The 14004-nt window shown below is 47.5% G+C and overlaps 1 protein-coding gene and 1 pseudogene across 2 annotated transcripts in view; one reads left to right on the forward strand and one right to left on the reverse strand.

Annotated features, from left to right (window-relative positions):
• WDR54 (WD repeat domain 54) overlaps positions 1–14004 on the reverse strand; it is a 307575-nt gene that overhangs the window by 196877 nt on the left and 96694 nt on the right. The gene's annotated exons all lie outside the window — the stretch shown is intronic.
• On the forward strand, positions 1751–13816 carry LOC307223787 (small ribosomal subunit protein uS12 pseudogene; annotated as a pseudogene). The gene is made up of 2 exons: positions 1751–2191; positions 13654–13816. The product of its transcript is annotated as a small ribosomal subunit protein uS12 pseudogene (transcript).

Consider the following 14004-nt stretch of genomic DNA (forward strand, 5'->3'; position numbering starts at 1 on the left):
GGTCAACAAAAGAGGTTCAAAGACTCTCTCAAGGCAAATCTAAAAAAAATGTAGTATAAACACCGACAACTGGGAAACACTGGCCTGTGAGTGCTCTGGTTGGAGAACAGCCTTGACCAAAGGTGTCATGGGCTTTGAAGACACTCGAACTCAGGACGCAAGGGAGAAACATGCTAAGAGGAAGGCATGCCTGGCAAATCCACACTGTGATCAACTCCCGCCCGGAAACCAATGTCCCCACTGTGGAAGGATGTGTGGGTCCAGAATTGGCCTCCACAGTCACTTATGGACTCATTGTTAAAACTGTGTTCATGGAAGACAATCTTACTTGGCTACGAGGGAATGCCAAAGAAAAAGAAGGTCTAGGAGTTTGGTTCACCTTCCGAACACAGGGAACAACAATGCAAAAACTTCCTTTTAGTTATGTGAGCAGGGAGTTAAATTCCTTTTTTTAAAAAAAGGTAAAGGACCCCTCACAGTTAAGTCCAGTCGCAAACGATTCTGGGGTTGCGGCACTCATCTTGCTTTACTGGCCGAGGGAGCCAACGTTTATCCACAGACAGTTTTTCTGGGTCATGTGGCCAGCATGACTAAGCTGCTTCTGGCAAAACCAGAGCAGTGCATGGAAACACCGTTTACCTTCCCACCGGAGTGGTACCTATTTATCTACTTGCACTTTGATGTGCTTTCGAACTGCTAGGTTCCTTAGAGCCCCTTAAATCTGAGAGGTGCAGGGGCTGGTGACTCGGGCAGAGCATTGCAGACCCCACCTTTCCGTCTCTTGAAATCTAGACCTTTCTCTTGCATTCTTTGGCGTTGAGTTGGAAGAAAGGGCGGAAGCTGGAACTGTCACGGGGGCCTCTTCACAACCAGAAACAAGGCGTGTGCTGCACCCCATAGTCCAGGGGCCCATTACCTTACCTTACCTTGAAACCACTGTTACCTACTTTGAGGAGGGTGTTCCCACGACAGATCAGCACAATTGGTTCTACGATTCTGCGCACCCAGAGACAGCGTCAAGCTCTGCCTCTGCCAAGGACTTGCAGCAAGAGCCTTGGGCAGGTCGGTCACCGTCTGCGTAATGGAAATAAGGGCCATCTGCACTGACGATTTGAAGCGCAGCACGCCACAGAAGCCCCCATAAAATGCTTTGCGAGATCCAGGCGCTGTGCGCATGAGCAGCAGAGGCGACCTGCGACTTCTGGGGCGGAGGGGGGTCCTGACCATGAGGGGGTCTTTCTGCTGGGTCAGGCGGGAGCATCATGGCTTGCTGCTTAGAGAACCCCCCTCCATCTCTCGGGGAGGGGCTTTTAAAGGTCCCTTTGGCTGCTATAAAACAATGTTGGGAATGGAGCAATTCCCCACATGGGTTTTTTTATAGCGTGCAGCTTTCCTTTCGCTGTGGGGGAATGAAAGCAAAGACGTGGGGAGAGAGTTCTTGTTCCTGCCATGTGTGATCGCCTCTCCCCTCCTCAAAACAGACATCTATTATTATTATTATTATTATTATTATTATTATTATTATTATTATCATCATCATCATCATTATTATTCCGCCCCTCATTTTTTGATCTCACGGTGGTTCACAACATAAAAATACAGTATAAAAAACACACCAAATGCGTGATAAAAACAAGAACAAACCCTAAACAACACCCCCTCCCATCTAAAGGGCTGGAGGACCCAGAAACGCAGCTTCTGCCAAGCCTGAACAAGGAGAACAAGCAGTCCAACTTTCTACCTCCTCTGTCAGAAGGCGCTATATCCGCTTCTGGCGAACTAGCAGCAGCTGCAGCCGGAGGAAGATGGGCAAGGGCCGTGGGCTTCGGACAGCCAGGAAGCTGCGCAGTCATCGCCGAGACCACAAATGGCATGACAAACAATACCAGAAGGCACACCTGGGTACTGCTTTGAAAGCCAAGCCTTCTGGGGGAGCCTCCCATGCCAAAGGAATTGTCTTGGGAAAAGTTGGTGTTGAAGCTAAGCAGCCAAATTCTGCCATCAGGAAGTGTGTTCAGCAAATCAAGAATGGAAAGAAAACAATAGCCTTCGTTCCTAATGATGGTTGTCTGAACTTCATTGAGGAGAACAATGAAGTCCTGGTTGCTGGGTTTGGTCGGAAAGGGCATGGTGACATTCCAGGAGTTCGTTTCAAGGTCATCAAAGTAGCAAATGTTTCTCTGTTAGCATTGTATTTTTTTAAAAATAATATTTATTCAAATTTTAAAAATTACAAAGAGAAAAAAGAAAAAAGAAAAAAAGAAAAAAAAATACAGAAAAAAATACAAACAATTAAAAAAAAACACACAGATCAAACCTTTACATAACTTTCTTTCCTTTGCTTATTTCCTTGACCTCCTCACACCTCCCTTTTTTGTATTCTAGTTCAATTAGATATTTCAGCAAATCCTTTCCAGCTTTGTTTTTATCCTATTAACTTATCTGAATATACTGTAATTTTACATTCTCGTCTTTCACCAATTAACAAATCCATTTTTACCTAATCCTTTATATCATTTCTGCTAAAACCACATTATTTCATTCCAACATCCTTCTAACATTCCTTAATTTTGCAATGTTTCTGTAGATAAACTTTGAATTTCTTCCAATCTTCTTCCACCAACTCTTCACCTTAGTCTCGGATTCTGCCAGTCATTTCCGCCAGTTCCATATAGTCCATCACTATATGGACTCTGTTAGCATTGTACAAAGGCAAGAAATAGAGACCAAGATCATAATATCTATGATGCTACATCCAGCTATAATAAAACTTCTCATTTGATAATAATAATAATAAAAAAGAAGGCACTATATCCCCAAATACCAGTTTGTGTAATGCAGAGTGGCAATGTAGCACAGCTGGAGCCACAACTGGATCCACCACAGAAAAGGATATAAGGCGGACCACAAGCTGAACATGAGTCCACAGTGTGACGCAGCAGCAAAAAAGGCCAACGCTCTTCTAGGCTGCACCAACTGAAGTCTAGTGTCCAGATGAAGGGAAGCCAGAGTCCCATGCTCTTCTCGGTCAGACCACATCTGGAGTGATGTGTCCATTTCTGGGCACCCCAGGTTAAGGATATGGACAAGCTGGAAGCTGTGCAGAAGAGGGTGGCTTAGATGATCAAGGGTCTGGAGACCAAGCCTGATGAGGAACAGTTGAAGGAGTTGGGTACGTTTGGCCTGGGAAAAAGGAGACTGAGAGGAGATAGAAAACAAGAGCCATCTCTATGCAGCCTAGGACCCACGTACCTATGGGACCGCCTCTCCTGGTATGTCCCACGGAGGACCTTAAGGTCCACAAATGACAACATTTTGGAGGTCCCAGGTCGCAAGGTGGTTAGGCTGGCCTCAACCAGAGCCAGGGCTTTTTCTGTCGTGGCCCCGATCTGGTGGAACGCTCTGTCCCAAGAGACTAGGGCCCTGCGGGACTTGACATCTTTCCGCAGGGCCTGCAGGACAGAGCTGTTCCGCCTGGCCTTTGGCTTGGACTCAGTTTGAGCCTTATGTTTTCCTCCCCTTATGGTCTTGATCTATCTGCTACTTTAAAATGAGGCTGCATCTTAAATTGCATTTTAACCTGTATTTTAAATTGGTTCCCCCCCTTTCCCCCCATTATGTTTTTATTGTAATTTTACCGGTGTTAGCCACCCTGAGCCCTGCTCTGGCCGGGGAGGGCAGGGTATAAATAAATTTGTTGTTGTTGTTGTTGTCTTCAAACATCTCAAGGGCTGTCCCATGGAAGACAGAGCAAGTTTGTTTTCTGTTGGCCCCAATGGCCCCAATGGCTTTGTTTTCTGTTGGCCCCAATGGCTTCAAGTCACAAGGAAGGAGAGTCCTAAACATCAGGAAGAACTTTCTGAGGGCAAGAGCTGAGGAGCAGAGGTTGGGATGCTATAAGTGAGATTCCTGCATCACAGAGGGCTGGGCTAGATGCCTCTTGGGGTCCCTTACCATTCTATGCGTCCATGATTCTAAGCCCCTGAGTGTGTGCAGGGGAGGCCCAGAGCTCGGGGCTGCTGAGCACATCCTTCACACATGTTCAGAAGGTCACAGATTCACCTGTTTGAGTTCCCCAGTTGGAAGGATCCATCCTCTCTGCGGACGCCGGCAGGGACTGGACCTGGAACCCTCTACATTTCTACGAAGGTACGTGGAGCTTCCTTTGAAGGTGACCCCGAAACTGCAACTAATCCAGAATGCGGCAGCTAGACTGGGGACTGGGAGCGGCCGCCGAGACCACATAACACCGGTCTTGAAAGACCTACATTGGCTCCCAGTTAGTTTCCGAGCACAATTCAAAGTGTTGGGGCTGACCTTGAAAGCCCTAAACGGCCTCGGTCCAGTATACCTGAAGGAGCGTCTCCACCCCCATTGTTCAGCCGGGACACTGAGATCCAGCTCCGAGGGCCTTCTGGCGGTTCCCTCCCTGCAAGAAGCCAAGCTACAGGGAACCAGGCAGAGGGCCTTCTCGGTAGTGGCACCTGCCCTGTGGAACGCCCTCCCTTCAGATGTCAAGGAAATAAGCAGCTATCTTATCTTTAAAAGACATCTGAAGGCAGCCCAGTTTAGGAAAGTTTTTGATATTTAATGCTGTATTGTTTTTAACACTCGGTTGTGAGCCGCCCAGAGTGGCTGGGGAGGCCCAGCTGGATGGGTGGGGTATAAATAATAAATTATTATTATTATTATTATTATTATTATTATTATTATTATTATTATTATTATGCCCCCGAGCCACGATGGGACAGTGACCAGCCCCTCTGGTCCCACAGCTGCACCTCTTGATTTAATAAGCGGGGGGAGGGGGGGACTAACAGTGGAAGAACATTAAAGGAAGGGAAGGCAGACAAAGGACCCGTCCAGCCGACAAAGATGCGCCGGGGCCTTTAATGATGCGCTGCTCTCCAGCGGCCCCTTTGCTGCGGCGATTAAGAGCGCACCATCATTGTTGGGGCCCAGAGATAAATCCCCGCGCAGCCCCGCCGCTGATGCGATTGATTCCCCCCCCGCAATTTGTGATCCTATTGTGGCCGCTCATTTGCCGGCGAGGGGGGAGTCTGGGAACCCCTCTTGGAACTTTCCCCTGGTCATTAGTGTCCCAATTAGATGGGGGGAGATGCGGAGAGAGAGACAGAATGGAAGGAAGCCCTGGGATTAAGCCCCCCCCTCCCCAGCACCAGCCGACTGTACTCCTGCCAAATCTGCAGCCATGTTGTACATTCCCAATTAATCCCCCCCCTAATTTAATTAATTAAGTTCCAGAGGAGGGGCCTGTTCATCTCCCAATTTTATACACTCCCATGCATGGGCGTAGCCAGGATTTTTGTTGTGGTTAGGGCAGAACCTGAGTTTGCTATGCATTTTTATTGATTTTTATTGATGGGGGCCCCCGCTCCCCCTTGGCTATGCCCATGACTCCATGGAAATGCAGGCAGCCCATGGGCAGGAGCATAGATGCACAAGGAAGCAGGCATGGGGGGGGGGGCAAAACACTTAGAAACCTAGAACTGTAGCGCTGGAAGGGACCCAGGGGTCATCTAGTCCAGCCCGCTGCAGTGCAGGAATCTCAACTAAAGCATCTCTGACAGGTGACCAGGCAACCTCCATTTAAGAACCTCTGACAAAGGGGAGTCAGTTCCACTGTCAAACACCCCATAGGTAAAGGTAAAGGACCCCTGGATGGTTAAGTCCAGTCAAAGGCGACTCTGGAGTTGTGGCACTCATCTCCTATTTGGGGACTTCCCTGGCATTTTTCTGGCCCACGTAGGACCAGTCTGGATAGCTGGCCTTGGTGAAGATTTGACGTTTTCATCCCCAAAAAGTTTTTGATTTGAGTTTCTACTGAAATGAGGCTTCATTTTAATGTTGTGTTTTAATCTTGGTTTTATGTTGTATTTTAATCAATTGTTTTTATACCTGGTGTTAGTGCCCTGAGCCCAGTCTTGGCTGGGGAGAGCGGGGTATAAATAAAACTTCTTATAAATAAAACTTATTATTATTATCTCGCTTTCAGGCCAAGGGAGCCGGCGTTTGTCCACAGACGGCTTTCCAGGTCATGTGGCCAGCAGGACTAAACTGCTTCTGGCGCAACTGGAAACCATGACGGAAATCAGAGTGCATGGAAATGCCATTTACCTTTCCGCCACAGTGGTACCTATTTATCTACTTGCTCTAGTGTGCTTTCAAACTGCTCGGTTGGCAGGAGCTGGGACTGAGCAACGGGAGCTCACCCCATTGCAGAGATTCGACCAGGCTTCCTCAACCTCAGCCCTCCAGATGTTTTTGGCCTACAACTCCCATGATCCCCAGCTAGCAGGACCAGTGGTCAGGGATGATGGGAATTGTAGTCCCAAACATCTGGAGGGCTGAGGTTGAGGAAGCCTGGTTTAGACCACAGCGCCACCCTTGTCCCCATATCCTCAAAAAGCCCTTCCTAGTGTTTCTGCCCCTGCCTGGCTGGCATTAGGGGTTTCACTGAGTTCTCCCCAGTGGGGCTTGAGTGGGTGAGCAGAAGCCCCATGCTCATTAAATCAGGAGCTATTTTACACTTCCTTCAATATGCTGAGGGTTTGGTGATAACCTGCAATCATTAAATAAATCAGGCTGCATCAGTTGTCAGCCAGAGGGAGAAGGATTCCATTTCCACCCTGGATCTCTGCCTAACATCAATCTACAAATGGCTGACACTGAATCTGCTCCCCTGAGGAATAGCCCCACTGATCCTCTGCGGCTGGCAGACAGCAGTCCTGAACACCCTCCAGAAACTGGGTTTTGCCCCTCAAGCCCTTCTGAGCCTGGGGTTGGGCCAGGCAAAAACTACGGTCAGGCAAAGAATCTTAGACACCGAGAGACAACAGGACTGCGCAAGGTGCCCTGACTATAAAATTTGACAAATCAAGAGATATATAGATGCACCGGCAGCATATCTCTTCTTTCTCGTATCTAGAAATGCAAGAAGTCCCATACGCTCGGAGACTTTGCGCCTCTTCTTGGGGGAGATAGGAAGCCCAGAGCACTTGTTCTCTAGATGTCCCTTCTATGAAGCGGCACTTAGTGAGACCATGGATCCTCTACTGATGAGGCTCGCTGACCTCCCGGAAAAGCAAAAAGTTGACCTTTTCCTGCTAGACAAAGATCATAAGACAACCCGGATGGTCGCCAGATTCTGTGTATGGATCTGTAGGTGCAGACCGTCCCCCAACTGAAACTAGTTCGTGAACAAAATCCCCAAACTCGGTTCTATGGGTGACTCTGGATCAGCTCCCTGCGGTAGTTTATTGTTGCACATTGTTTTTAAACTTATTGTTGTACATTGTTTTAATTGTTTGTTTTCCTTCTGTGACTGTACCCCCAAGTGTGTTTTATAAGCTGGTCTCCGACCGTAATAAATTATCTATCTATCTATCTACCCTGGATCTCTGGCGGGAGGGATCCCATCTCAAGAGTTAACGGACTTAAGTCTGTGGCCAAAATGCCAGCCCCTTTATTCCAGGGCAGAATGCCAAGGGAAGAGGGAGAGGTCAGGGACTTCTGGCCTTGAATTAACTAACCAGCTAACTTAATTAACCAATTAATTAATGGCTACCCCACCCTTGCTCCCAGAGGATGGAGGGAGAGCAAAGAAAGGACAAGAGGATAAGGGCCAGGCTATTATAGGATGGGGGGGGGGCTTGTTTTTCAGCCCTCCAGACCCAGACAGGCAATACACAAACCAGGCAGCTTTGAGAAATCCATTGTCAAGGCTGATGGCTTTGGAAAGCCTGGGAGATTCCCTTTTCCCCCTCCCACCTGCTGGTCTCATTAGCACCTGATAATCAGAGCATCCTGTGCAATAATTCCATTGGGAGGGGGGCAGGAGGGGGGGGGAGAAGAGAAGCCTCCACTTTGCTTGCAATACAGTTTAAAAAACCCACTGTATCCTTATAGTATAGAAACTCTCTGGAAAATTAGTTATTGCAGTTTGAGGGAGACCCTATAAGTCATAAATCTCTGGGTCCAGGTTACCTTGCAGAATCACAGACTGGAAGGGACCACATGGGTCATCTAGTCCAGCCCCCTTGCAGTGCAGGAATCTTTCACCCAACATGAGATTCAAACCCGTGACCCGGAGAGTCTCATGCTCTATCAACTAAACCGTGCCTGAAACCTTATAATTGCCGAGATCGCCTGCAGGAGCATTGCTAATCGTTCTCTGTGTTGGCAAGGCTCATTTGACAACAAGGAGAAACCCAGCCTTTGGGTCATGGGCCCAGTCCTGTGGAACTCCCTGCCACTGGAGATTCAGCAGGCGCCTCCTGAGCCAACCTTTTAGATGACTGCTGAAAACTTGTCTATTCCGCCTGGCCTCTGCTGGCAATTAAGAGCACGTCCCCCACAGTTGTCAACTGATATTTGATTAACATTTTGTTATGGTTTTTATTGTATGGTTCTTTGCATTATTATAAACCAGTTTCATTTTTTTATGGCGCAGTGGTATACAAATATTTTTATAAATAAATAAATTCTGGTCCTTTCTACTCAGTGCGGTGAGATTTTATTTCATATAGTTTCAGATTTACAGGTCTCTCTCCCAGCGCTGTCTAGAGAAATATGGATGTCATGATCTTAGATTGGGTGCTATTATTTAGTAAGTTTAGATTTTGTACAGCCTGCCTTTGGTCAGATAGATTATGAATCGTTCTTGCTATTGAGCATTCGTCTTTATGATTCTATAATGATATGAAAACCAAAAAAAGTTATGACTTCATTCATTGGCTGAAAATGTTGAAAAGGTAGATTAATAGATTCAGGTAGGTAGCCGTGTTGGTCTGATGCGTCCGAAATAAATTTTAAAAATTAAAAAATTGTCCAGTAGCACCTTAGAGACCAACTAACTTTGTTCTGGGTATAAGCTTTCGTGTGCATGCACACTTCTTCAGATACACAATATGAATGAATTGGATAAAATTCATTAAAAACTATTCATAAGCCACTATTTCATAGAAAATGATCAAAGTGGCTTAGAAAAAATGCATGAAGCAACACTATAGCAAGAATTAAAGGAAGTAAAATCAGACATCAATTAATCATGGTGGAGGATGTACTCTTAATCACCTGCAATGGCCTGGCGGGATAGAAAAGCTCTCAGCAGGCCTGTAAACATTGGCACAGAAGGATGCCTGCTGAATCTCCAGTGGCAGAAAGTTCCAAGGGACTGGGCCCATAGCAGGAACGGCCCAGCTTCTCATTGTTGTCAAATGAGCCACACCAACCCAGGCAATGACTAAAGAGGCTCCTGCAGGTGATCTCAGTGACTGAGCTGGGATATTAATATTGTTTTTTAAATATACTGCCTGTCAGTCCCCAGGGCTGTCTTGGGCCAGCTGGGGGGAAAAGAGACCTTATGGGGAGGTCTATTCAGGTCCGCTGCTGTTAAACTTTCAAACTTTGCTTTATTGGGCTGGAGAGATATCTAGGGGCCGAAAGCGACTCCTGGCCCCCAATACAAGCCAAAGGTTCTCCCTCCTGGCCTGATTGATGAGCAGCCCCCCCCCCCCTCAAATTAGTGTTGTGTGCTTGGCTAATGTGTCCTTTTTAAAAAGCTGGGGATTTTCACCCCCTGGTAACGATGTGGGAAATCTCACAGGAGCCAGCAGCCTGGGCCACCTGCGCTGGAGAGGTGGGGCAGAGACCTAGGGGGGCTTGTCTTGCGGCAGGAGGGGGGCCAGGCCTGCCCCCACCCCACCCCACCCCACCTTGGAGGAAGGAAGGGGGAGAGCCTGTCCCCCTTCATTCTCCTCCTTTTGGAGAGGAGACCTTCAAGCAACAAGCCCCGCTTTTTATAAACAACAACTCCCCCCCCCCCCCAGCAAAGTGTCCAGGAGTGAAAAGCATTTCCTGGTGGTTCAGCTGAAAGAATAGGGGCGCATTAACATTCCAGGCACCTTGACAAGAGATGAAAGGGACTCCGAGGACCAAGGAAGCTGCCTCTCCTGGCTCCAGATGTTATGGTGATGGGACGCCTGAAAGGAGCTCTGTTTTGCTGCAGGAAGACAAAGATGTTCAGGCCACTTCAAACGCTTCTAATTGATGCTAATGACTATTAGATGGAGCGGGGCCTTGTTCCCCATTGAGGAAAGGAGAAGAGAGCATTTTACAATCCCCGGCCCTGTACAAAGCCCTATTTTGGCCCACCTCCCCATTGCGGAGTTCCTCCCCCCCCCCAAGAATGTTCCCCCCATCCCAGATTTCGCCTTTGCTCCCCCCCCCCCAGCGAGGCACCCAGCTGGTAGCATCTACCTTCTTGGCCCATGAGAAATTTCACACCTAGCCTGCCCCCCTTTCTCTCCATCCTCCGGCCCCCCAGACTCCCCACGGAGAAGGGGCAGGGAACAGGTGCCCTCAATGGCCAGGAGGATAAAGATGTCCTCGCAGGGTGTGTGTTTGTTGGGGGGGGGGGTTCGTTTTCCAGGGCATTTCCGCAGCCTCCCAGCCCCTGCACCTTGTGACCTACAAGAAACATTCTGGAAGATGCTGGGTTGTGGGGCACATCTCGGGTCAGGGCAGGGGTCCCTGGCACCCCTAAAATAAATATTGGTGCTCCAAGCCATCACCTGAGGTTGCTATTGTGGTCGGAGCATATTTTGCATGGAAACTGGGTGTGTGAGAGAAATCAAGGGGGTCCCAAAGTTCTGCTCCTTTAATTTACTTGTGCATTTTCCTAATCTGTGGATTGTGCTGAAGAAAATTCCAGCAAAACAGTGAGATTATCCGGGATCACTGTCCTGCGTTGTTGTTCACTTACTACTTCCGCACCTGAACGCCTAAAAAGTTTTACCGCTCAGCCCACAGGACAGCATCTATTACTTTGTTTCAGCTATAGACTTATTATACTTCTACAGACTTTAAAAGGTCAACAGACGTGTGTTCATTTGATTTCAAATATCTTAGAGAATTTACAAGTGTACACATTTTGTTGTTGTTTTTGTTGTACTAAAACATGTATATTATGCAATAAGAATTGCAGTGCTATCTATCTATCTAGTATATTGGTCACTGTGTTGCTTGTGTTGTTTGTTGTGTTAAGTTTGCAACACAGGGGTTTGTTGTTCTGTATTGATTGTAAAATGTGGCTTGCATGAAGTTGTATATAAATAAATAAAGAATAATAAATAACCCCACGCAATGTTACTGCTGTTTTCCAGGAACGCTGCAGAACGTGGGGTAAAATCCAGCACTTCTCTGGGTTGGTAGCAGCCTGGGGGAACCTGGTGCATCTTCCCAGGGCAGGACCAAATGGGGGTGTCTGAGGTTTAATGGGCCTTAGTCCCAGCTGAGTAGGTGCAGCCCTGGGTTCCTTTTAAGGGACAAAATTGTTCTGAACTTAAATACAGTACCGACAGCCCACTATGTTTACAAAAAGGGGGCATAAGACCAAACAACATAACACAACTCATTTGTTTGTCAGATTGCTCCATAACCATTAAAAAACCCTCTTAGTTCCCTCAGTGGTTATGCTATTGCGGCAGAACACAGAAAAGTGGGAGAGGTTCTATAGGTTAGGTTTTGTTGTTGTTGTTTAGTTGTTTAGTCGTGTCCACCTCTTTGTGACCCCCTGGACCAGAGCACGCCAGGCCCTCCTGTCTTCCACTGCCTCCCTCATGCTGGTCACTTCGAGAACACTGTCCCACCATCTCGTCCTCTGTCGTCCCCTTCTCCTTGGGCCCTCCATCTTTCCCAACATCAGGGTCTTTTCCAGGGAGTCTTCTCTTCTCATGAGGGGGCCAAAGTCTTGGAGCCTCAGCTTCAGGATCTGTCCTTCCAGGGAACACTCAGGGCTGATTTCCTTCAGAATGGATGCGTTTGATCTTCTTGCAGTCCATGGGACTCTCCAGAGTCTCCTCCAGCACCAGAATTCAAAAGCATCCATTCTTCGGCGATCAGCCTTCTTGATGGTCCAGCTCTCACTTCCACACATCACTACTGGGAAAACCAGAGCTTTAACTATACGGACCTTTGCTGGCAAGGTGATGTCTCTGCTTTTTAAGATGCTGCCTAGGTTTGTCATTGCTTTTCTCCCAAGAAACAGGCGTCTTTTAATTTTGCGGCTGCTGCCAGGTTTTGTTGCTGAGCGATTAAGAGAAAGACTGACCTCAAAAGCAAAAAAGAATGAAGAACCTCGCAGTCATTCCTACCAAATTCCTCTATCTTCCCAACTGCCTTGTGAGGTAGGATAGGATGGGAGTCGGGTGACTGGCCCAATGCTGGAGGGGAGCAAAACTACTTATGCATTGAGTTTTGAATGTGAAACTGCACAGTATTTTTGCAGCACATCAAAGCTTGTGCACTAATAAACCTGCGAGTATTTAAAATACCGCCCGTCTCATTTTGTGGTGCTGTTTTCCATGTGTTTCTTTTTGTGGGAATGAGGGGCCCTATTTGGGGAGCTGCGCCAGGGCCCCCCCCCCCCCCGCCCTCCTTAATCCAACCTCCATTCATTATCTTCCCGCAATCCCTTTTCCATTAGCTGACTCTTTAATAGGATCACTATGCAGATCTAAAACCTTGAAATTCTGCTGATAGGCCATTGATGCCTGCAATTCTCAAATGTTAAATGGCTAATTGGCAAACAGAGATCAGGTTTTTGTTTTTCCCTGATGCACTGCAAAGCTTTAGTTATGTGTCTTAACAAGGTAGTGGAATGCTTCTTTGAGCATATCAGTCCTCGGTGTAAATCACCCTAAAAACCAACCAGGTTATGAAACTTATTTCTGTGTGATCACACCAGCATTTAAAGTCGCAAGTCAGTGCACAATTCCTCAGGAGTAGGAAACCCCACTGAATGCAAAGAGACAAAAATCTGAGTAACTAGATATAACATTGCACCACCTGCCTTGCAGTTCTGGGTACGTTTACTTGAGAGTAAGCCCTATTCAGCCTAGCCAGAGGCTTTAAAAAGGCTACATTGCCCTCGAGGAAAAATGTCCTGGCCCATTGTGGAAAACAAGCTGTCGGTGTTGACACCTTAATAACCGTTTTTGTGACCTCAGTTGTTTTTGCTCATTTGTCTCCAATATTCCTAAATTGCCAACAAGGACGTCTCTGGGGTGGCAAAGACCAAAGAGGATGGCAAGAAACGTGGATATTTATTATTTATTTAATGTGTTTTACTGTCCTTCATTCACAGATCTCAGGGATGTCCACCACCTAAAATTACAATATAGAAAACACAAAATGCGTAATAAAAATTAGAACAAAAATAAAACAGTAACACCCTCAACCAACAAGTCTGAATCACCTCTCAGCAGCCTCCGAACACCTACAGCAGATGTCAAGGCAATAAACAACTATTTTACTTTTAAAAGACAACTGAAGGCAGCCCTGTTTAGGGAAGTTTTTAATGTCTGGTGCTGTATTGTTTTTAATATTCAGTTGGAAGCCGCCCAGAGTGGCTGGGGAAACCCAGTCAGATGGGTGGGGTATAACTAATAAATTATTATTATTATTATTATTATTATTATTATTATTATTATTACTACTACACTTTGGGCCCTTACAAAATCCGGATTAGAGCGCAGCGCCTGCATGCTTTCCTTGTGATTCCTGCCTTGCAGGGGGTTGGACTAGATGACCCTTAGAGCCCCTTCCGTCTCTGCAATTCCGTGATTCTAGGAAAAGCAACCCGGGTGCCAGCCAGGTGGGTGCAGTTAGCACTCAAAGGCCGACTGCTCTGGTCCCGGCCCTTGTTCTGGGGGTGCCACGGGGCCCAAGGCGCGTTACAGGGCAACTCCGGCAGCGCTTCCTCGAAGTAGACCCATGGAAATGCATGCCGTGAGTGCAAGCTTTGCAACACGGGACACGGCAACCACGACATCCAGACGACAGCCCTCCCTTCCTGACTCGCTTCTGGGGGCTGGCGCAGAGGAAGCAGGTCCCTGCCCCACGGAGCCTACAGTCTAGCGGCTGCCCGTCCCGGAAAGGACGGGGCAGCGGAGGGCCGGGAGAGGCAACAGTGCCGACTGG

The sequence above is a fragment of the Podarcis cretensis genome, assembly GCF_951804945.1.
Source record: "Podarcis cretensis genome assembly, chromosome: 9".
NCBI lineage: Eukaryota > Metazoa > Chordata > Lepidosauria > Squamata > Lacertidae > Podarcis > Podarcis cretensis.